We start from the raw sequence: 13,368 nt of genomic DNA on the forward strand, positions 1-13,368 counted from the left end.
GGACTTCTCTAGCCTATCTCAAAAAGAAGAGGAAGGGGGGAGGGGGAGGAGAGAGGGCAAAGAAGAACCTTTATTTGTAACCTAATGATACCCTGTCTCAAGAAGGAGAAGGAAGAGAAGAAAACCCTTTATTTGTACCTGATCTTAGGAGAAAAGTGTTCAACTTTAGTATATTAAGTATGTTGTGAACTGTAATTCTTGAGATTCCCTTCTTGGAATTGAGAAAGTTTCCTATTCCTAGTCTGCTAAGAGATTTTAGCAAGGATGGATAATTAGATTCTTTCTTTTCTTTTTTCTTTCTTTTTTGATAATTAGATCCTGTCAAGTACTTTTTGTGTATCTATTAAAATGAACATATGTGTTCTTTTAAAATCTGTTAATATGATGAATTGCATTGATTGATTATCAAATGTTAAAATAGACTTGCATCCATCCATCCATCCCTGTTTTTAGCTTGTGATATGTTATCCTTTTTCTATATTATTGTATTTGATTTGCTAGAATTTTTACATTCATATTTATGAGAGATACTTACCTTCACTGTTTCGTTTTCCTTATAATATCTTCATTTTTGATTTTGCTTTTAGAGTCTGTCTATGTAATGCAGGCTGGCCTTAAACTCACTGTGTAGCCCAGGCTACTCGTGAACAATCCTCCTGCCTCAGCTTCCCAAGTGCACACACACTACAGGTGTGTGCCCCTCTCCCCCAACTGGCTTATTATGTTCATTTTCTATATCACTGTTTCTTCACTCTGATTTTTGCTTACTTTGAGTTTAACTTGATCTTTTTCATTTTTTAAGTTTAAAGCTTAGGTCAAATTTGAGCCCTTTCTTTTCTAATACAGACATTCAGTGCTTTAGCTTCATCTCACTAATTTTGATATATTTTCAGTTTTGTTCAGTTCAAAATTGTAAATTAATTAATTTATTTATTTTGGTACAGTGTCTCACTGTGCAGCTGGGACTTGTAGTGATCCTCTTCTCTCAGCGTCTCCAGCACTGGGATTACGGGTGTGCACCACCACACCCAGTTTGGTTGGCTGGCTTGGTGTGCGGGTGATCAAACCTGGGCCCTTATACTTACTAGGCAGGGGCTTAGATCTCCGAGCTATTTCTCCCGCCCATTCGAAACATCTTTCTTTCTTTCTTTCTTTCTTTCTTTTTTTTATTTTATTTATTAGAGAGAGAGAGAGAGAGAGAGAGTGGTGTGTGTGTGTGGCCAGCTCAGCCCACCAGGGGGCGCGACTGGCTGGCATGTGGTGCTGGGGGATTGAACCGCGGTCCCTGATGCTTTGCGAAGCTTGTTTTAAGTAGGTGCTTTAGACCACTGAGCCATCTCTCCAGCCCCTCTTTCTTTCTTTCTTTCTTTCTTTCTTTCTTTCTTTCTTTCTTTTTTTAATTTAAAAATTGTTGAATTCATTAAAATTTATTATGGTGTTTTAGAATTCATGCAACCTAAATACTTATAGCACTCATTATCTATAGTTTTGTGTCTTTCACAGTACAAGTATCAGTGAGAAAGGATAACTGCATGAGTAATAATTGCGCATGAAAATTTTTCACATATAAGATACATTCAACAAGAACAAAGATAAAATTTGAGTTCAGGAAAGACAGCAACAACTTTTAAGAGATTTGACATGTTTTCTATAAAAATGTCAAAATTAATTTAGACAGTTTAATTTTTCAGCATGCTCTACATAGGACTTTTTCTTATACTGGGCATCAAAATGAAGACCTTGCACTTGCCAGGCAGACACTTATGCTGCTGAGCTACCTCCCCAGCATGAGTAGCATTTTTAAGTAAGTACAGTTAACTGAATTGTCAAGTTGTTAGCTGATGTATTCATGCTGCTTTCAGAACTCTGAACCACATGAAGTAAAAAGAAAAAATGATTATTTCATGTCAGGCTCAAATAACAAGCAATATAAACTAAGCTAAATTTGTCAGTTGTTTGAAGTGGTTAATTTTTGTAGCTTTCTTTTTTATTAGAAACAATAGACCAAATGCATTAGCAAATATTTTGCTTATTGTATATCTTTAATACTGAAGTCATATTGTAAATCTCCAACTTCTTATAACCGAGGATACTCTCATCTGCTGTCTCATTCTTGACAGATTTTGGTCTCGACAATAAATTCATTGAGGAAGTGTCTAATCTTCCACCACTTATCAATGGCATGCTCGTTGAAACCTAGCAAGAGGTCTCTCTGACAAAGGCGGAAGGATTTTCTGTTCTTGCAAAGTTGATAAATAAAGGTGCCTAGATTACTAACATCACGAATTTCTTCAGCAGTAACCAGGTCTTCACGAACCACATAAATATGAAGCAAATATTTGCCCCTTGCAAGATTGCCAAAGAGCTCCACCAGATTCTTAGGGGACATAACAATGGAGGTGTTCGAGGCCATCAGATAGCAGGTCCCCAAGAGCATGTCTAGGTAAGCAGTATTCCCTTTTCAAAGTCATGAATGATTGCTGCAGGAGCACTATCAGAGAAAGTGGAAACAGGCACATCAGTGATTACAATGTTGTTGTCTTCACGCATGTCAGCCTTCTCTGTCACAGGTAGGAAGTAAGGCTCTCCACCAGGAAAGGAATTTACAGGGTCCTCAGAATCCAAGAAATACATCTCTCCATGGTAAATAGTGCTCTTGGGCATGAAGTATTTGTAAATGCAGGCTCCACCAACAGTAAGTCCTGACAAGATGAATGAAAGGCCTACGAGGGTAAGCATACATCTCCCTGAGGTGCACTCCTTTCTTTGGGTGGCAGCTTGCAGCGCCTTGCCTGTCAGGGTCTGCGCTCTGACTGTGTGACTCAGGAGGGCCTCCACATCTCGCTGTGCCGCCTCCTTTTGCACCTCTTTGAGTGTCTTGAAAGTGACCTTCACCATGGTATATCTTCTGGCTATGCAGTGGCTGGATTCAGTGTTCCAGGCTGCATGTTGTAGGAGGTCACACTTGACTCAAACACTCCCTAGATTCTCACCAGTCTACCTACTGCTCAAAAAATATTTCAATTTCCTTTTTGATTTCTTCTTTGACCTGTGGGTTGTTTTGAAGTGTGTTGTTTAGTTTCTAAATACCTGAGGGCTTCCAAGAGACCTTTTTGTTATTGATTTCTCACTCATGTATTTATTTATTTTTGGTTTGTTAGAGACAAGAGCTTGCTATGTAGTTGAGGAAGGCCTTGAACTCACTATGTAATCTACAGTAGCCTCAAACTTGCAGCAATCCTCTTGCCTCAGCCTTTCAAGTGCTAGGATCACAAGTGTGTGTCATCATGCCTAACTTAATTTCATAATCAGTAACATATTTTATTGATTTGAATTTTTGAAAATACATTCAAATACATATTTGAAAATATATATTTTTGAAAATATATTTGGTTTTTGTGGTTGTTGTTTGATTGTTCTATTCTGTTTTGTTTTGTTTTCTCTCAATACTGAGGATTGAATCCAGGCTTTTAGACTGAGCTGCATCCCTGCCTACCCACCTCCAGTACGAGGATTGAAAGCAAAACTTTCAAACTCTTAAATATGTCCCTAGCCCCTTTAAAAATACTTTTTAAAAAAATGTTGAGACAGAGTTGCGTCAAGTCACTAAGTTGCTCCAGATAGGCTGAAACTGTGGCCCTTCTGCCACAGCCTGCTAGTGTCCTGGGATTACAGGCATTTGCGTCATACTTGGCACTTCCACTCTTAAGATATATACCCAAAAGAATTGAAAACTGGAACTAAATATATATCGTAATGTTATTTGCAGCATTATAATCAATAATGAATAGGTTGAGCCAGGGATGGTGGTTCCCACCTATAATCCTTGCACTAAGGTCCTGGGGATCAAACCAGAGTCCTTGTGCTTGCCAAGCAGGTGCTTAGACTGCCGAGCTATCTTCCCAGCCCCCAAATTTTTAATTTTTAACTATAAAGTAATTGTGGGGCTGGCCAAATAGCTCAGTGGATTAAAGCTTCCAATTAGGCAGACCCAGAGGCTGGGTTCGATCCTTGGTGTGCCTTGTGGGTCCTGCCCCCAGGGCACAGAGAGATGGTGATTGAGACTGTGTGTGCTCGCGCATGTCTATAATGCCTGCTGTTGGGAGGCTGAGCACAGCTGGATCACTATGAGTCCAATCTATGTAGTGAGACCCTTTAGACCTTTACGAAAAATACAAAAAAAAAATAATAATTGTGTATATTTATGGAGTACTGTGTGATATTTTGTTGTATTTTTACAACTTGATCCTCCTGTCTCAGCCTCCCCAGCGCTGGGATTACAAGCTTTCGTCACAATGCCTGGTCTTAGTGGCCAGCTTGGTGCACCCAGGGAAGGGTGGATAAGACATGGCATGTGGTACCAGGGATCCCCAATGTAGTATGATTTCTCTCTTTTCTTTTCTTCCTTCCTTCTTTCTTTCCTCCCTCCTTTTTTTTTGTGGTACCTGGGATTGAACTCCAGACCTTGTGCTTGCTCAAGACCTGATGCCACTGAGGTATCTCCCAGCCCCCCAGGGTTCAACCTTTTCAGATTAATGGAAGTCTGTGGCATTTGTCTTTCTTTGCCAGGCTTATTGCATTAGAATAGTATCCTTTAAGTTTGTGTATGATGTTGCAAATGACAGAGGCTCCTCCTTCTTAAGGACTGAAGAGTATTCCCTTGCGTAAAATATTCCACATTTTCTTTATCACCTGAGGATGGACACCTGGGTGGTTCTGTGTCTGGGCTGAATAATGCTGCAATGATATCTAAGTACAGATATCTATCTGTATTGATTTTATTGTCGTTTGTTTGTGTTTTTTGTTTGTTTGTTTGTTTTTTGTACTGGGGATTGAACTCAGGTCTTTGAGCTTGCCAGGCACCACTTATGCCACTAAGCTATATTCCCAGCCCTTGATTTTAATTCATTTGGGTGTATATACCCTGAAATGGGATCAGTGGTGCAATGATAATTGTATTTATCGTTTTCTGTGTGACCTTTCTGGTACTTTCCTTACTAGCTATATTATTTTACATTCCCACCACTAGTGAACATAAAGGCTCCTGTCCACCACACCCCTGCCCACCTTTCCACCTTTACTGTCTTTTACCTTTTTGATAATAGCCATTTTAACAGGTGTGATATGATATCTGATCATAGTTTTTATTTGCATTTCCCCAATGATCAGTGCAGAACATATATTAGTTTTAATATATGCAAAAGCATATATTAGTTCTATGATTTTTTTTTTTTTATCCTTTTGAGACAGGGTCTTGTTATGCAGTTCAGGCTGGCCTTGAACTCACAGCAATCCTCCTTCCTCTGCCTCCTACGTGCTAGGATTACAGGTGCGTGCCACCACACCAAGCTAGTTCTAGGTGTTTTGAGAAATATTTATTTAGGTCTTTTGAGTTTTGTTTTGAGTTCTGGGGATCATATCCCCCAGGAGGTTGCATATGCTAGGCAGGTGGTCTACCACTGTCCTATGCCCCCAGGCTTCTTGCCTACTTTTGTCCACTTTTATTTATTTATTTATTTTGAGTGCAAGGCCTGTTTCAAAATGGCCACTTCTGATTAAGTTATTTTGGGTTTTTTTGTTTGTTGTTTTGTTTTATTGGCTATTCAGTTCCAATCTATGTCTCTCTTTTTTAACTTTTTTTTTTTTTTGCTGCACAGAGCTTTTTAGTTTTATGCCATGCTTTTTGCTCTTGTTTCCTGTGCTAATCTGTCAATTGAAAGATAGTTTGTCTTTTATTTTATTGATATAGTATATTGAATTAATTAATTTTCAGATGTAAATCCAACTTAGCTTTCCTGTGATAAATCTTTCCTGGTTGTGCTGTATAAGTCTTTTTGTATTTTGTTAGTATCTTTACCCAGCCTGCCTGATATTCTGTCTCCCCCAGATGTTTTGGCCTTAGAGAAGTCCATAAATGAGACAAACACTATTAAAGGAATGTTTTTTGTTTTTTGGGTTTTTTTTTTTTTTTTTTGTATTTAGTACAAAGTCTATAGGGCCTCAATACACAGATCAGACTAGTAGTGATCCTCCTATTCTCAGCCTCCCAAGAACTGGGATTACAGGTGTGTGCCACCACACCCAATCTCAATCACTATTTTGGGGGGGGGTCGCTGGTGGCGAGAGGGGATCACACCGTCCCTGCATCTGCTTAAGCAGGCACTTTAATCCGCTGAGCTATCTGGCTGGCTCTCTTGTTTGCTTTTTTAAAAGTTTCAAAAATTTATTGTTGGGGCTGGTGAGATGGCTCAGTGGTCTAAAGCACCTACTTACAACAAGCTTAGCAAAAGCACAGGGACTGCGGTTCAATCCCCCAGCACCACATGCCAGCCAGCCCCGCCCCCTGGTGGGCTGAGCTGGCCACACACACAAATAAATAAATAAAATTAAAAAAAAAATTATTGTTGATTCAATAGTACTGATCCACAGAAAGAAAAAGAAAAAAAAAAAAAAGATTCCTGAATAAGTGTATTCCACTATCCAGGCAATGGTTATTTTTTAAACTTGATTCAGTATTGTCCTGACCATAATTAAAGAGGATATCATCTTGTGACTTCCCAGAGGGTAAATGTGTTGCAGCTCATGTGAAAGTCCAGTGTTTCCTCTTGGAGTTGTACCTGATTTTATTACCTGTCTTCATTCGAATCCACTGAAGAATGTGGTGATTCTGCTTTTGCTTCTCGGTCAGGAATCATTTGATTCTGAAAGTCTTGTGAGAAGACATGGTGAGGGTAGGAGGCAAGAGCACACACTCAATGGAGGACTGAAGCAGAAGAGCTAAAGGAAAAATTTGATAATCTTATATTCTTTTTTCCTTTATTTTTTGTTAATTTTTTTGAGACAGAGGCTTGCTACACAGCCCAGACTGGCATGGAACTCACAGAGGTCCTTTCACTAAGCCTCCTAAGTGGTGGGAATATAGGTATCCACCACCATGCCAGGTTTTGATATATATTTTTGCAGAATATGTATCAGAATATATTTTGTTTATTTTGTAGTTTTTGGACTAAACCTCCCATGTAAACTGGCATTACTGATGTGCCACAATGTCTGTCAAACCTAGGGCCTTTTGTATGCTAGGCAAGTGCTCTTTTTCTTGTGGCCCTCTCAGCCCACCCTGGGGGCAGGGCTGGCGCAGTCTGTGGTGCTGGGGATTGAACTGTGGTCCCTGAGCACTTACCTAAGAAGGCATTTTAGACTGCTGAGCTATCTGGCTGGCCCTGAAAGTGCTCTTTATATCAGTAAAATTAATCTACAACAAACCATATATTTATGATTTATTTAACTAAGACATTAGGGAATATTTAATTTATTAGTAATCATAGTCTGTTATAAATATTCTTTTGGGGGGGCCAGAACTGGGGATTGAACTCAGGTCCTTGCATTTTTTTTTTTTTTTTTTTTTCAGAACCGGGGATTGAACTCAGGCCCTTGCATTTGCCAGGGAAGCGCTTATTCCACTGAGTCATCTCCCTGGCCCCTGTTGTAAATATTCTAGTATGTATATTGTTATACCCAAATCATTGTTCATATGTTTATTTTCTTGGAAAAACAAGTAGAATTATTAGATAAAAAATATGCGTGTTCTTTGAGCTTCTCCTTTCCTCTGGTTTTGAAACTTTTAACGTGAGGGTTGGGAATAAATGGGAGTCTAATCATTTCAGCTTTTAGGTCTAAAGAAGACAGATTCATCTAGGTGTGGTGGCACACGCCTGTAATCCCAGCACTGCACTCAGAAAGCTGAGGCAGGAGGATCATTGTGCTTTCGAGGCAGCCAAGGATACAAAGTTAGCTCAAGGCCAGACTGTCTCAAAAAGGAGAGAAAGAGAGAGAGAATAGTTTCTCTCTCTCTCTTTAAAAAATTTTCTCCCTCCTGCTCCCCCGAGAATACTTTCTCTATTCAGTTATATTTTGCAGAGTGGAGATCAAACCCAGAGAGGTTTTTGTTTTTTATACACTTGGTACAGGGTTTACAGAGACTACAGGGTCCACTACATAGATTGGACTCATAGTGATCCTCCTGCTTTCAGTCTCCCAAGTGCTGGGATTACAGGTGCGCACCACTATGTACAGTCTCAATCTCAGTCTCAGCATACCCAGGGGCGAGGCCAGCACAGCACACCAGGTATCGATCCCTGGCCACTGCACTCTGCCTAAGCAGGCGCTTTAGTCCGCTGAGCTATCTGGCAGGCCCTAAGTTTTTGGGTTTTTTTGAGATAGGATCTTCCTATGTAGTTCAGGCTAGCCTTGAACTCATGGGAAATTCTCCTGCCTCAGCCTCCCAGTACTGGTATTACAGGCATGTGCCACTGTGCTCAACTAAAGAGGCTTGTTCATACTGGGCAATTACTCTATCACTAAACTACATTCTCAGACCTTTTAACACAAAAATAATAATTTTGAGAAAGTACCTTGCTTTGCCCAGGCTGGTCTTTTTTTTTTTTTTTTTTTTTTTTAATAATTGTATTGAGAAACATAGCAATGAGACAGTTTCAAAACCAATTACTAGCACAATCTCAATAATTAATACATTGCATATTGTTGTCTTAGTGGTTATTCATTGTACAAGATGCAGACATGATATCCCGTCCACAAACCAGGCTGGTCTTGAACTTTGAATCCTCCTGCCTAAGCTTCCCATGTAAACTGACATTATGGACATGCACCACTATGCCTCGTATCATCTCATTTATCTGTCTGTCTGTCTGTCTATCTATCTATCTATCTATCTATCTATCATCTATCTATTTAATACAAGATCTCACTGTGTAATTCAGGCTGGCCTTGAACTCAGTTATGTAGCCCAGGGTGGCCTTGAACTCATCCTAATCTTCCTGTATCAGCCTTGCATGTGTTGGTTTATAGGTATGCACTGCCACACCTAGCAATCTCATCATTTAAAAAAGTTTGGTCATTTGTAGGAGGGACAGGACTTCACTATGTAGTTTGGGTCACATTTGAAATCACTTTGTAGCTCAGGCTGGGCTCAAACTCAACAGCAGTCCTCTAGCTTCAGCTTCAGCTTCCTGAGTGCTGGGATTACAGTCATGCACCACCATGTCTGGCCAGGACCAGTTTTTACAAACAAAATTACTGCATACATAGATCATAGAGACCACTGATTTTTGAAGGCTTCTGGGGCTTTAAGAACCATTTAGAAAGAATGACAGCAAATGGGTTTTTGATCTCATGCTTGGATAGGGAGTTTTTGCCATTATTTTAGCTTTTGGGTATTTCTAGGTACATGCACTGCCAACTGCACCAGGGAGACACCAAGATCTGAAGTACGTCAACCCAGAAACAGTAAGCAGATTTCTGGAGATGGTAGCTGATTGCATAAGCCACCATCTGCTCTGTTCTGATCCTAAAATCCCTGCTACCATTTGTGTCTCTTTCATGCACGTACTTGTGCAGGCTCCTCACTCAGGCTGTTTTAAAGGTCTTCCTTTTGTCTTTTTTATTTTTAAACAAATGATATGTATTTGTCGTAAAAAAAGAATAAGGGAGTGAGGGAGGCAAGGAACAATGCAAAAATACAAAAAGAAAAGGCACTCAACTCGGGTCTCAATTAAGGTAACCATAAATCCCAGCTTTTTTACACGCACCAATCCCCTTCACACCTGCCAGAGAGGGTAATTATTAATCATGTTCTCTTTCACTCTCAAAAGTCTCCCAGTTTGTACACTAATTGTGTGCTGGCCCTATCCACAAGCTTGCTGCTAGAGATAACCATTAGTGATATTTTTCTTGTGGTCTTGCAGATCTTATTCTAACATAGAGTTTTGTAAAACTGAAATCATGATGAACATGTATTCTTGCAATTAAATTAGTGAAATACTGTCTTAGGAGTCCCCCCATAAACTTTCTATTAAAAAAAAGATATCTATATTATCTTTTTCTTCTTTTCTTTTCTTTCTTTCTTTTTTTTGAGAAAGGGCTTTCCTGTGTAACCCAGGCTGGCCTTGAACTTACACCATTGAGTTCATGCCCAGTTACATTGTCATTTTAATGGTTATGTAATATTATTATGCTGACATGTATGATTTATTTAATCAAACTCCTCTTATTAAATATTAAAAAATTTACTTCAATAACCTAAAATAATGCTGAGGCAAGTGTCAAATCATACCCATTGTGTACTTTTAAGTCTACTGTACTTTAGATGTTAAAAAAGAAATTATGAAGTCAAAGTATAATTACTTTGGTATTTTCATATGTATGGAATTGTGGGGGCCTGCCCCGTAGCTCAGTTCTTTAAGTGGCTGCTTCAGCAAAGCAGTCAGGTTCAGTTGCTGTGGTTCGATTCCCACAACTCAAGCCAGCCAAACCTGTCCTGAAGTCATTCGGAGCATATGTATGAAATTGAACCTGTATCCTTTACACTGAGCCAAATCTTCAACCCCCTTTAATTTAATTTTTATTTATTTATTTATTTTTTTATTTTTTTATTTTTTTTGTGGTACCAGGGATTGAACTCAGGGCCTTATGCTTGCCAGGCAAGCGCTTACTCTACTGAGCTATCTCCCCAGCCCTATTTTTTATTTTTTAGTGTATTTTATTTTATTTATTTATTTTTTGGTGGAACCAGGGATTGAACTCAGGTCCTTGCGCTTGCCAGGGAAGCACTTATTCCAGTGAGCCATCTCCCCAGCCCTTTTAGTGTATTTTAGTACAGGGTCTATAGGGTCTCATTACACAGATCGAACTCATCCTCCTGTTTTCAACCTCCCAAGCACTGGGATTACAGGTGTGCGCCACCATGCCCAGTCTCCATCACTGTCTCAGTGCCCCCTGGGGGTGGGGCCAGCACAACAGGCTGGGATCAAACCCCAGACCCTGTGTCTGCCTAAGCCGGTGCCAGGTGCTTTAATTCGCTGAGCTATCTGGCCAGCCTTTTTTTTTTTTTTTTTTTGATATAGACTCTCACTGAGTTGCCCAAGCTGGACAATTGTAATCCTCATGCTTCAGTCTCCTAGACTGCTAGGCTTACATGAGTCTTCCACCATTTCCAAATTTTTTTTTGCGGGGAGGGGGGCGCTCAGGATGCCTTCAGGGCAGGTCTGGTTTGGCTTGAGGATGAGGGAATGGAACCACAGCATCCTGAGCCTGACTGCTTTGTTTCAGCAGGCACTTAAACATCTGAGCTAATGGGCAGGCACCCTAATTTTTTTTTTAAGCAAGTTCTCACATGTAGTTCTGGCTGGCTTCAAACTCGATGTGATGCTCCTGCCTCAGCCTCCGTACTGCTGAGATTATAGACATGTACCATTAGGTCTGGCTCACTTCATCCTTTAAAAACAAAAACTTTTTTGAGATAGGGTCTCCCTAAGTTCTTAATTGCCCAGCCTAGGCTCAAACTTGTGATTCCACTATCTCATGTTTCCAGAATGCTGGGATTACAGGCATGTAACATCACACCTGGCAGGACCTGTTTTTTTTAAAGTCTGTATCTGCCTTATGTCTGCCTGCCTGCCTATCAACCAATCTAATCCTAGGATCAAACCCAGTCTTTGTACTTTTTTTTAAATAATAGTAGGTAGAGCCCCATTGAAATTTCTTATAAAATTAGAATTGCCACCTCTGCCAATGGGTAAGTCTGGGGATATCTCCCAGAGACTAATTTCAGTTGTGCCTGCCTCAATGAGGTCTTCCTGGTCCTTGCAATACCAGTCTTTTGGGTTGTCTTCAAATGCCACTTCTGCTTCACCTTCTGTGTGGGGTGGGCCTGAGCCATTGCCACAGTTCAACTGCAGGTAGACTTTGGCTGCTATGTGCACAAGGGTGTCCTGTGTGGCTAACAGGAGTGTGCACATAAGTACCACAAGTGGCTCTTCTCTCTCTTACAGTGACAGTGAGCAGGATACAGTCATTTTTTCTGTGCAGCTGGCTGCCTTATTGTCTGCAGATTTCCAGGATCTTATTAAGAAGTCTTAATCATTGATTGCCCCTACCCGTATGAGTTCCTTGGAGGACATATCCAGGTGAGGTTCCACTGCAGACATTAGCAATAGCTGGTAGGGGCTGGAGACAATGAGTCTTAGTTGAAAAGAATGCAGACAAAAGCTCCTGTGAAGCCCAGAACTAGGGCAGAGGGCCCACCTACATTTGGAAGACGTCACTCCTGAAACCCTTCTTTCCTTTTAAACTTCGTCTACCTTGAATAGCATACTTTCCTTCCTTGACCAATCATTTTTATTGGAGCTAAGCAGTCCCACCTGGAAAGCCAAACATTGATCCAAGGACCTGGAAGCCACTGCTCCAGGAACACTGCACACACTGAGCCTTTCCTTTCAGGTGCTTTGGTGCTATGAATATTTACTGAGTGTTCGCTACATACTGACCTTGGGGCTGGGCCCTGGGGGGGGGGGTAGATACAGAGATACTTTGGCTCTTGCCCTGAAAATCCTTATCTAGTCTTTTCTGGCCTAAATATCCTAGGATGGTATCCCAGTCATTTCTTTCTTTCTTTTTTTTTCTTTTTTTGGTGGAACCGGGGATTGAACTCAGGTCCTTGTGCTTGCCAGGGAAGCGCTTATTCCACTGAGCCATCTCCCTAGCCCATCCTAGTCCTATCTAAGTCCAGTGTTATACATTTCCAGCTTATGGATGAGTTCTATTCCATGAAAATGTTCTTAAGTCAGATTTGTGCCTAACTGATAAATTGGGGCTGTGGATTTAGCTCAGTGGTAGAACTCTTATTCAACAAGCTGGAAGCCCTGGGTTTGGTTTTCAACTTAGAGAGAGAGAGAGAGAGAGAGAGAGAGAGAGAGAGAGAGAGAGAGAACATAAATAATAACAAAGTGAGTCTTATAGACTTGCATCTATGAGTCTTCTATAGCACAAGTGTAAATGTTTGCAAGTTCAATGTTCATTAGATCAAGGAATTACTGTATTCACATTACACACAGGCCCTTCAGGGAATGTTTATTAAAATTAGCCTTCTACAGGGAGCCTTAACTGGTATAGTCAGAATTATATGACTTCTTTCTGAAGAGGCCCATTATTCTCTTGGACACCCTGAAAAAATTAATCATCCTGTTCCGCTGGGAATTCTCAGAGAAGAGCCCCTGAATGTGAGCATCCATGTGGGCTTGGGTGGGTGTTAAAAATGGTAGAAACAGGTCTTTTTGCTTGGGTTTTGTTTTGTTTTAGATAGGGTCTTGGTAATACAGTTCAGGCTGATCTTGTGCATACTTTGTAGCCCAGGCTGCTCTCATTCATAACAATACTCCTGCCTCAGCCTCCAGGGTGCTGGGATTATAGGTGTGTGCCACTACCACTGGCTTGTTTTGCTTGTTTTTGACACAGATTCTGCCCCCACCCCCACCCCATGTAGTTGAAACTGGCCTTAAACTCAGTGTGCAGCCC

General features: G+C 40.6%; 1 pseudogene; it reads right to left on the minus strand.

Moving 5' to 3' along the window:
* Positions 1 to 2,107: 2,107 nt before the first annotated feature.
* LOC101574455 lies at positions 2,108 to 2,898 on the minus strand (annotated as a pseudogene).
* Between the last annotated feature and the right edge of the window lie 10,470 nt (positions 2,899 to 13,368).

Source organism: Octodon degus, unplaced genomic scaffold (genome assembly GCF_000260255.1).
Source record: "Octodon degus isolate 3935 unplaced genomic scaffold, OctDeg1.0 scaffold00169, whole genome shotgun sequence".
Taxonomy (NCBI): Eukaryota; Metazoa; Chordata; class Mammalia; order Rodentia; family Octodontidae; genus Octodon; species Octodon degus.